This window comes from Triticum dicoccoides, chromosome 6B (assembly GCF_002162155.2).
Source record: "Triticum dicoccoides isolate Atlit2015 ecotype Zavitan chromosome 6B, WEW_v2.0, whole genome shotgun sequence".
Taxonomy (NCBI): domain Eukaryota; kingdom Viridiplantae; phylum Streptophyta; class Magnoliopsida; order Poales; family Poaceae; genus Triticum; species Triticum dicoccoides.
In genome coordinates, this window is record NC_041391.1 from 502,419,302 (window position 1) to 502,431,114 (window position 11,813).

An 11,813-nucleotide genomic window follows, 5' to 3' on the forward strand; every position below is an offset into this window, starting at 1 on the left:
ACCAACAAATTCAGTCTGAACTTTGAATAAATATGATATGAGTGTTTACAAATATTTCCTTCATGGGTATTTGGAAATCTTCAGATTATGCTATCACTATGGGATTTTTTAGTGTCATGGACAAGGATACTTGCTGATATTGTTTTGATATCAAATTTGATATTCTTTTGATATCAAAATTGATGATTTTTGTTTGGGAATCCAGTTTTTTGATAACTTTCAATGTTTATGCTTGTTGATATCATTGATTCAAATGGTTGCTGGTATTGTTTAAATGTAGTGGACATTGCATGTTTTGGAAAGTAGGTGAGAGAAAAAGTAAGAGGATGACATCAGAGAGAGTAGCTTCCATTTAGTGATTGTAGCACACACCAACAACTTCGTTCTAAATTATCTATGTGGATGGCTGGGGCAGCACCAAGGTGCTGCTTCCATTGTACATGCCCTTATGCCACATAATGATGCTAGAAAAGGTGATTGAAATTATCTTTGATCAAACTTGTGCACCTGCTAGCATTCACACTTCATAAATTATTTCTTTTATCATTTACCTACTCGAGGACGAGCAGGAATTAAGCTTGGGGATGCTGATACGTCTCCAACATATCTATAATTTATGAAGTATTCATGCTATTCTATTATCCATCTATGATGTTTTATATGCATTTATATGCCATTTTATATGATTTTTGGGACTAACCTATTAACCTAGAGCCCAGTGCCAGTTTCTGTTTTCTCCTTGTTTTGGAGTTTTACAGAAAAGGGGGCCATCATCACCGGAGGCCATGGAGGAGGATCTCAGAGGGGCCATCATCGCCATGAAGGCCAAGGACTAGAGGGGGGAAGCAATGGAGGAGGAAGCACAAGGGGAGAACCTCTCCTCCTCTCTCTTGGTGGCACCGGAGTGCCATCGGGAGGGGAATCATCGCTGCGATGATCGTCTTCATCAACATCACCATCAACATCACCATCCTCATCTCTTTTACGTGGTCCACTCTCCCGCACCTCGCTGTAATCCCTACTTGAACATGGTGCTTTATGCCACATATTATGATCCAATGATGTGTTGCCATCCTATGATGTTTTGAGTAGATATCTTTTGTCTTTGGGTTGATTGATGATCTAGATTGGTATGAGTTGCATGTTTTACTTTGATGCTGTCCTATGGTGCCCTCCGTGTCGCGCAAGCGTGAGGGATTCCCTCTGTAGGGTGTTGCAATACGTTCATGATTCACTTATAGTGGGTTGGTGAGTGACCGAAACACAAACCCGAGTAAGAGGGATTGTTGCGTATGGGAATAAAGAGGACTTGATGCTTTAATGCTATGGTTGGGTTTTACCTTAATGATCTTTAGTAGTTGAGGATGCTTGCTATCCAATCATAAGTGCATATGATCCAAGTAGAGAAAGTATGTTAGCTTATGCCTCTCCCTCATATGAAACTGCAATAGTGATCACCGGTCTTGTTAACAATTGCCTAGGACAATTCCGCACACCAATCCACCATTATTCCACACTCGCTATTTATAATATTTAGTAATATATTCTAACTTTATGATAACAGCACCTTCTTTTATATTTTAGCTCTCCAATATCATGCAAAGTTATCCTCTTTATACCCACAACACAGTTTTATTTCTTGTTTCTAGTTGGAAGCAAACGTTCGGTGCACGTAGAGTCGTATCAGTGGCAGATAGGGATTGAGAGAATATTGATCTTACCTTTAGCTCCTTGTGGGTTCGACACTCCATACTTATCACTTCCACCTTTGAGAATTGCTACAATGATTCCCTACACTTGGGGATTATCAAGCTCTTTTCTGGCACCGTTGCCGGGAAGCGATAGCGTGGGGTTGATATTCTCATGTGTGCTTGTTTGCTTTCTTCACTAAGTAGATTTTATTTTTCCTTTTTGTTTCTGTTTATTTGTGGGTGAAACATACAAAAAAAATTAAAGAATGAAAATACAAAAAGAAAAATTACTTCCCTCTCATGCCTAAAAAAAGTTTTTCAAAAAGAGAAGTGATTGGAAAGTTATGCATTGAAGAAGTGAGGGTCGACCTTGAGCACTTGTGTTCATGCTCATGGAAACAATGTAGAATTTTTCATGGAAGTTTCTCTGTAAATAATTATACCCTTGTATATATCCTTTGTAGTATAGAAATAATGTGCCAAGCTTTGGTTTTAGTATGATAAAATTGCTTGCTTACTATATGCAGAACAAAAACAGACACTTTGGCTTTAGTGCATGAATTTACATTTTTTAATGGAAAGTCAACTGTATCTGAAACTTTTTGCACATTACTTCTGTATAAAATTTTCAAATTTTCAAAGTTATATCATAATTTTTGGAGTTACATAAGTTTACTGAACTTCCAGATTACTACAGACTGTCCTGTTCTTGACAGATTCTGTTTTTCGTGTGTTGTTTGCTTAGTTTGATGCATCTATGGCTAGTATGTAAGGGTATGAACCATAGAGAAGTTGGAATACAGTAGGTTTAACACCAATACAAATAAATAATGATTTAATTACAGTACCTTAAAGTGGTAGTTTGCTTTATTACACTAACGGAACTCACAAGTTTTTGTTTAAGTTTTTGTGAATGAAATGTTTGAAGAACGAGGAGTTACCGATGTGAGAAGAATAAAGAGAGACAAGAGTTCAAGCTTGGGGATGCCCAAGGCACCCCAAGTAAATATTTTAAAGGATACTCAAGCATCTAAGCTTGGGGATGCCCCGGTTGGCATCCCATCTTTCTTCTTCAACAAATATCGGTATACCTTGGTTTTTTGCTTTGTTCACATGATTCGTGTCCTTTGTGTTTTTATTTTTCTTTAAGAATCATGATATTATGAGATAGCTATTCATTGATTTATACTTCATAAGCTTCACTTATATCTTTTAAGTATGATCTTATAGAATTGCTCTTTGTGCTTCACTTAAATCGTTTGAGTATGGTTTTATAGAATGCTTCGTGCGCTTCACTTATATATTTTGAGCTTGGATATTGGCTAGTCTATATTAATTGTAGAATGCTCCAGGAACTTCACTTATATATTTTGGAGTATGAATAATACTATAATTTAAAGTGGGTTTGGAAGAGTGTCAACTTTAGGGATTAGTGATTCCACTATCTTGGAGGGTGTTGAATCTTCGTACGATATTTATGGAAGTGGATTTGGAAGAGTGTCAACTTTAGTTAGTATTCCACTATTTCGGAAGCGGTTCCAATTGAGTGTGAGAAAAAAGTTGTTATCCATGATGATACTGAAAACTATTATGAGGGAGGAATATATGCTTGTAGGAGTTGCAATAATATCAAGTTTCCTCCCTATGTGCTTTAAGTTTTGAAGTTAAACTTGTTTTGCCTTCCTATGCTAGTTGATTCTTGTTCCCATAAGTTGTGTGCTCACAAAATCCCTAGGCATAGGAAGTAGGTTATATTTAAATGTGCTAGTCATATTCTTCAAGATGCTCTCTTTGTGCTTCAATTCCTATCTTTTATGTGAGCATCATTGAAATCATCATGCCTAGCTAAAAGGCATTAAAGAAAAGCTCTTGTTGGGAGAAAACCCAATATTTACCCTTACGATTTTTATGTGATTACATGATTAAGCTACTGTAGTAATCATGTCTTATAGCTTTTGTTTCAATAAAGTGCCAAGTAAGACCTTTGGGAAGACTTGGGTGAAAGTTAATGTGATCTTGCTGTAAAAAACAGAAACTTTGCACTCACGAGAATAGATGTCATTTTTTACATTGTGTTGTTTGCTTATTTTGATGAATCTATGAGTAGTATCAGAGGGTATGAACCATAGAGAAGTTGGAATACAGTAGATATTACACCAATATAAATAAAGAATGAGTTCATTGCAGTACCTTAAAGTGGTGGTTTGTCTTCTTGTACTAACGGAGCTTACGAGTTTTCTTTTGAGATTTGTGTGGTTGAAGTTTTCAAGTTTTGAGTAAAGATTCGGTGAACTATGGAATAAGGAGTGGTAAGAGCCTAATCTTGGGGATTACCAAGGCACCCCAAGGTAATATTAAAGGATAACCAAGAGCCTAAGCTTGGGGATGCCCCGGAAGGCATCCCCTCTTTCGTCTTCGTTCATCGGTAACTTTACTTGGACCTATATTTTTATTTACCACATGATATGTGTTTTGCTTGGAGTGTCATTTTCTTTTATTAGTATTTGCTTTATGTTATTTATATTAATGTTTTTCATCTATATTTTCAATAAAAATGTCAAGGATAGCCTTTACCATGCTTATTTTACTAGTATACATGTTGCTGTTTGAAAACAGAAAGTTTACCACTGTTGCAAAAATTCCCTAGAAAAGCCAGAGAATGATATAATGTTGAATCTTTTTCATAATGAGCTCTGATAAATCTTCTACAGCTTAATATTTTTAATATAATTTTTGGAGTTAGGGAATATTATGAATCTTGCATTCTTTACAGACTATACTGTTTTGGCAGATTGCTGTTATGTTTGCATTGTTTGCATATGTTTGCTTGTTTAATGATTATATTTTAGGATAGGAGTATTAAATATGCAGAGACATTTAGTATGCAATGTTGAATAATAATTTTAGTAATTTTTTACTGTAGAAAATGATAAGGCTTTTGCATTGGTTTATACTAACTTATCTCATGAGTTCTTGTAGAGTTTGGTCTGGATGAAGGTTTCGAGATTTAGGAAACTGAGATATAAAAGGAATTAAGGAGACACAAAAGTTCAAGCTTGGGGATGCCCAAGGCACCCCAAGATAATATTTCAAGAATTATCAAGCATCTAAGCTTGGGGATGCCCCGTTAGGCATCCCACCTTTCTTATTCAACAATTATCGGTTAGTATCGGTTGAGCCTAAGTTTTTGCTTCTTAACATGAGTCGTGCTATCCTTGCAATGCCATTTTATTTTGTTTTGCTTGCTATTTGAATAGAATACCAAGATCTGAAATTATTAAATGAGAGAGAGTCTTCACATAGTTACATAATTATTTAACTACTCATTGATGTTCACTTATATCTTTTTGGAGTAGTTTTTCATTTACTCGTGTGCTTCACTTATATCCTATGAGTAAATGGTTGAATGAGTTGAATGTCATAAATCTGAAATTATATATCTCTCATTTGCTTATCTCATGGGGAGTAATGACTTCACATCTAAGAAGTAGAGGTTGTAAATTTATTGAAGGTTAGCAAGCATTGTATTGGTCATTTGAACAATTCATGAAAGAATATTGAAGGAAGAGAGATTTCACATATAAATATACTATCTTAGACATCTTTTATAATTGTGGGCGCTCATTAAGTATGACATGCTAAAGAGTTGATGTTGGACAAGGAAGACAACGTAATGGGTTATGTTTTCTCACATCTCAGTTAAAGTATATTGTCATGGATCATTCAAACATGTTGGGCTTGCCTTTCCCCCCTCATGCTAGCCAAACTTCCTTGCACCAAGTAGAGATACTACTTGTGCTTCCAAATATCCCTTAAACTAGTTTTGCCATGAGAGTCCACCATACCTACCTATGGATATAGTAAGATCCTTCAAGTAAGTTGTCATCGGCGCATGCAATAAAAATTGCTCTCTAAATATGTATGATCTATTAGTGTGAAGAAAATAAGCTTTATACGATCTTGTTATGGAAGCAATAAAAGCGACGGACTGCATAATAAAGGTCCATATACAAGTGGCAATATAAAGTGACATTATTTTGCATTAATATTTTCTGCATCCAACCATAAAAGTGCATGACAACCTCTGCTTCCCTTTGTGAAGGGCCTATCTTTTACTTCATGTCTTTTACTTTATGCAAGAGTCAAGGTGATCTTCACCTTTCCCTTTTTCATTTTATCCTTTGGCAAGCACCTCGTGTTGGAAAGATCCTGATATATATATCCAATTGGATGTAAGTTAGCATGAACTATTATTGTTGACATCACCCAAAGGTGAATACGTTGGGAGGCAACACTATAAGCCCCTATCTTTCTCAGTGTCCGATTAAAACTGCATAACCATAAGTATTGTGTGAGTGTTAGCAATTGTAGAAGACTATATGATAGTTGAGTATGTGGAGTTTGCTAAATCAAAGCTCTGACATAGACCCTTCCTGAAAATAAGATGAATTGCAATTGTTTAATGACTAAGAATGAAGTTTGCTAGTTTTCAAGAAAGTTTATGGTCTATGCTTTAACATGTGAATAGCTTGTTACTTGATCGTGAGAAGTTTTATGATATGAACTACTGTTATGACATATAAACATGCTAGAAAAGGTGATTGAAATTATCATTGATCAAACTTATGCACCTGCTAGCATTCACACTTCATAAATTCTTTCTTTTATCATTTACCTACTCAAGGACGAGCAGGAACTAAGCTTGGGGATGCTGATACGTCTCCAACGTATCTATAATTTATGAAGCATTCATGCTATTGTATTATCTGTTTTGAATGATTATGGGCTTTATTATACACTTATATATTACTTTTGGGACTAACCTACTAACCGGAGGCCTAGCCCATATTGTTGTTTTCTTGCCTATTTTAGTGTTTCGAAGAAAAGGAATATCAAACGGAGTCCAAACGGAATGACACCTTCGAGAGCGTGATTTTCGAAATGAACATGATCCGGGAGACTTGGAGTTCACGTCAGAGAAGCTTCGAGGAAGCCACAAGGGTGGGGGCGCCCCCCCCCCTACCGGGCGCGCCCCCCTATCTCGTGGGCCCCTCAAGCATCCCCCGACCAACTTCTTTCACCTATATAAGTCCATATTCCCTAAAAACATCAGAGACAACAATATATTGGGAGTTCCGCCGCCGCAAGCCTCTATAGCCACCAAAAACCTCTCGGGAGCCTGTTCTGGTACCCTGCCGGAGGGGGAACCCATCACCGGTGGCCATCTTCATCATCCCGGCGCTCTCCATGACGAGGAGGGAGTAGTTCGCCCTCGGGGCTGAGGGTATGTACCAGTAGCTATGTGTTTGATCTCTCTCTCTCTCTCTCGTGTTCTCTCTATGGCACAATCTTGATGTATCGCGAGCTTTGCTATTATAGTTGGATCTTATGATGTTTCTCCCCCTCTACTCTCTTGTAATGGATTGAGTTTTCCCTTTGAAGCTATCTTATCGGATTGAGTCTTTAAGGATTTGAGAACACTTGATGTATGTATTGCCGTGCTTATCTGTGGTGATAATGGGATATTCACGTGATTCACTTGATGTATGTTTTGGTGATCAACTTGCGGGTTCCATGACCTTGGGAATCTATGCATAGGGGTTGGCACACGTTTTCGTCTTGACTCTCCGGTAGAAACTTTGGGGCAGTCTTTGAAGTACTTTGTGTTGGTTGAATAGATGAATCTGAGATTGTGTGATGCATATCATATAATCATGCCCACGGATACTTGAGGTTACAATGGAGTATCTAGGTGACATTAGGGTTTTGGTTGATTTGTGTCTTAAGGTGTTATTCTAGTATGAACTCTATGATAGATTGAACGGAAAGAATAGCTTCATGTTATTTTACTACGGACTCTTGAATATAGATCAAAAAAGATAACTTTGAGGTGGTTCCGTACCCTACCATAATCTATTTGCTTGTTCTCCGCTATTAGTGACTTTGGAGTGACTCTTTGTTGCATGTTGAGGGATAGTTATATGATCTAGTTATGTTATTATTGTTGAGAGAACTTGCACTAGTGAAAGTATGAACCTTAGGCCTTGTTTCCTAGCATTGCAATACTGTTTGCGCTCACTTTTATCGCTTGATGCCTTGCTGTTTTTATAATTTCAGATTACAAATACCTTTATCTACTATCCATATTGCACTTGTATCACCATCTCTTCGCCGAACTAGTGCACCTGTACTACCATTGTATTGGGTGTGTTGGGGACACAAGAGACTTTTTGATATTTGGTTGCAGGGTTGTTTGAGAGAGACCGTCTTCAGCCTATGCCTCCCATGGATTGATAAACCTTAGGTCATCCACTTGAGGGAAATTTGCTACTGTCCTACAAACCTCTGCACTTGGAGGTCCAACAACGTCTACAAGAAGAAGGTTGTGTAGTAGACATCAATACGTTGGAGACATATCATGATGCTTATGTCAAAAGGCTTCAGCCTGATAAGCTCGAACCCCAAATTAGAGAAGTGCATGTTCATAGGATACCCTAAGGAAACCATTGGGTACACCTTCAACCACAGATCCGAAGGCAAGATCTTTGTTGCTGAGAATGGAACTTTTCTAGAGAAGGAGTTTCTCTCAAAAGAAGTGAGTGGGAGGAAAGTAGAACTTGATGAAGTAATTGTACCTTCTCTCAAATTGGAAAGTAGGTCATCCGAGAAATCCGTTCTCGTGATGCCAACACCAACTGGAGAGGAAGCTAATTATAATGATCATGAAACTTCAGATCAAGTTGCTACAGAACCTCGTAGTTCAACCAGAGCATGATCCGCACCAGAGTGGTATGGTAATCCTGTTCTGGAAGTCATGTTGCTTGACCATGACGAACCTACGAACTATTAAGAAGCTATGATGAGCCCAGATTCTGGTAAATGGCTTGAGGCCATGAAATCTGAGATAGGATCCATGTATGAGAACAAAGTGTGGACTTTGTGGATTTGCCCGATGATCGGCGACCCATAGAGAATAAATGGATCTTCAAGAAGAAGAATGACACTTATGGTAATGTTACTGTCTATAAAGCTCGACTTGTTGCAAAAGTTTTTTGACAAGTTCAAGGAGTTAACCATGATGAGAATTTCTCACCCGTAGCAATGCTTAAGTTTGTCCGAATCATGTTAGAAATTGCCGTATTTTATGATTATGAAATCTGGCAAATGGATGTTGAAACTGCATTCCTTAATGGATTTCATAAAGAAGAGTTGTATATGATGCAACCAGAAGGTTTTGTCGATCCTAAAGGTACTAACAAAGTGTGCAAGCTCCAGCGATCCATTTATTGACTGGTGCAAGCATCTCGGAGTTGGAATATACGCTTTGATGAGGTGATCAAAGCATATAGTTTTATACAGACTCGTGGTGAAGCCTGTATTTACAAGAAAGTGAGTGGGAGCACTACGGCCTTTTTGATAAGTATATGTGAATGACATATTGTTGATCGTAAATGATGTAGAATTTTCTGGAAAGCATAAAGGGGAGTTTGAAAGGAGTTTTTCAAAGAAAGAACTCGGTGAAGCTGCTTACATATTGAGCATCAAGATCTATAGAGATAGATCAAGACGCTTGATAAGATTTTTCAATGAGTACATACCTTGGCAAGATTTTGAAGTAGTTCTAAATGGAACAGTCAAAGAAAAAGTTCTTGCCTATGTTGCAAGGTGTAAAGTTGAGTAGGACTCAAAACCCGACCATAGCAGAAAATAGAAAGAGAATGAAAGTCATTCCCTATGCCTCAACCATAGGTTCTATAAAGTATGCTATGTTGTGTACCACAGCTATTATGTACCTTATTATGAGTTTGGCAAGGGGGTATGATAGTGATCCAGGAGTGGATCACTCGACAGAGATCAAAGTTATCCTTAGTTACCTAAGAGGACTAAGGAAATATTTCACGATTATGGAGGTGATAAAGAAATCATCGTAAAGAGTTACGTCGATGCAATCTTTTGCACGGATCCGGATGACTCTAAGTCTCAATTTGGATACATATTGAAAGTGGGAGCAATTAGCTAGAGTAGCTCCATGCAGAGCATTGTAGACATAGCAAATTTACAAAATATACGACTCTGAATGTGGTAGACCCGTTGACTAAACTTCTCTCACAAGCAAAACATGATCACACCTTAGTACTCTTTGGGTGTTAATCACATAGCGGTGTGAACTAGATTATTGACTCTAGTAAACCCTTTGGGTGTTGGTCACATGGAGATGTGAACTATGAGTGTTGATCACATGAAGAGGTGATCTATTGGTGTTAAATCACATGGCGATGTGAACTAGATTATTGACTAGTGCAAGTGGGAGACTGAAGGAAATATGCCCTAGAGGCAATAATAAAGTTGTTATTTTATATTTCCTTATTCATGATAAAAGTTTATTATTCATGCTAAAATTGTATTAATTAGAAACTTGATACATGTGTGAATACATAGACAAAACACTATGTCCCTAGTATGTCTCTACTTGACTAGCTCGTTGATCAAAGATGGTTAAGTTTCCTAGCCATGGACATGTGTTGTCATTTGATGAACGGGATCACATCATTGGGAGAATTATGTGATGGACAAGACCCATCCGTTAGCTTAGCATAATGATCGTTCAATTTTATTGCTACTGCTTTCTTCATGTCAAATATATATTCCTCCGACTATGAGATTATGCAACTCCCGGACACCGGAGGCATGTCTTGTGTGGTATAAAACGTCACAACATAACTAGGTGATTATAAAGATGCTCTACAGGTATATCCGACGGTGTTTGTTGGGTTGGCATAGATTGAGATTAGGATTTGTCACTCCGAGTATCGTAGAGGTATCTCTGGGCCCTCTCGGTAATGCACATCTCATGAAGCCTTGCAAGCAATGTGATTAATGATTTAGTTGCGGGATTATGCACTACGGAATGAGTAAAGAGACTTGCCGGTTACGAGATTGAACTAGGTATGAAGATACCGACGATCGGATCTCGGGCAAGTAACATACCGATGACAAAGGGAATAACGTACATTTACCTAGCGGTTCGACCGATAAAGATCTTCGTAGAATATGTGGGAACCAATATGAGCATCTAGGTTCCATTAGTTATTGACCGGAGAGATGTCTTGGTCATGTCTGCATAGTTCTCGAACCCGTAGGGTCTGCACACTTAATGTTCGATGATAGTATTTATTATATGAGTTATGCATTTTGGGGACCGAAGGTTGTTCGGAGTCCCGGATGAGATAACGGACATGACGAGGAGTCTGGAAATGGTCGAGAGGTAAAGATTCATATATTGTAAGGTAGTATTCAGACACCGGAAGGGTTCTGGGATGTATTAGGTACATACTGGAGTACCGAAGGGGTTACCGGAACCCCCGGGGGAAAGATATGGGCCACGGGAGGGAGGCACACCAGCCCACAAGGGACCGGCACGCCCCCCACAAGGGAGGAGGCCGAATTGGACTAGGGAATGGGGCGGCACACCCTTTCCTTCTCCTACTCCCTCTCCTTCCCCCTTTCCCCCTCCGGTAAAAGGAAGGAGGTCGAATCCAACTAGGAGTCCAAGTGGGACTCCTCCCACTTGGCGCGCCTAGGGCCGGCCTCCTCTCCCTCCCTCTTTTATATATGGGGGGCGCCCCTATGAGACACACCGATTGCTCCAAGCCGTGTGTGGCGCCCCCCTCCACGGTTTACGCCTCCGGTCATATTCTCGCGGTGCTTAGGCGAAGCCCTGCACGGATGACATCATCGTCACCGTCACCACGCCGTTGTGCTGATGGAACTCATCTACTCCTTCGACCCTCTGCTGGATCAAGAGCTCGAGGGACGTCATTGCGCTGAACGTGTCCAGAACTCGGAGGTGTCGTACGTTCGGTACTCGATCAGTCAGAACGAGAAGATGTTCGACTACATCAACCGCATTGAGCAAACGCTTTTTCTTTCGGTCTACGAGGGTACGTGGACATACTCTCTCCCTCTCGTTGCTATGCATCTCCTAGATAGATCTTGCGTGAGCGTATTTTTTTTTTGAAATTGCATGCTACGTTTCCCAACATCTCCCTCAAGACATAGTTGGGTGTCTCCTTCTCAACACATATACGAGTCGATCTACCTCTCTAGTTAGGTCTCTTCCTT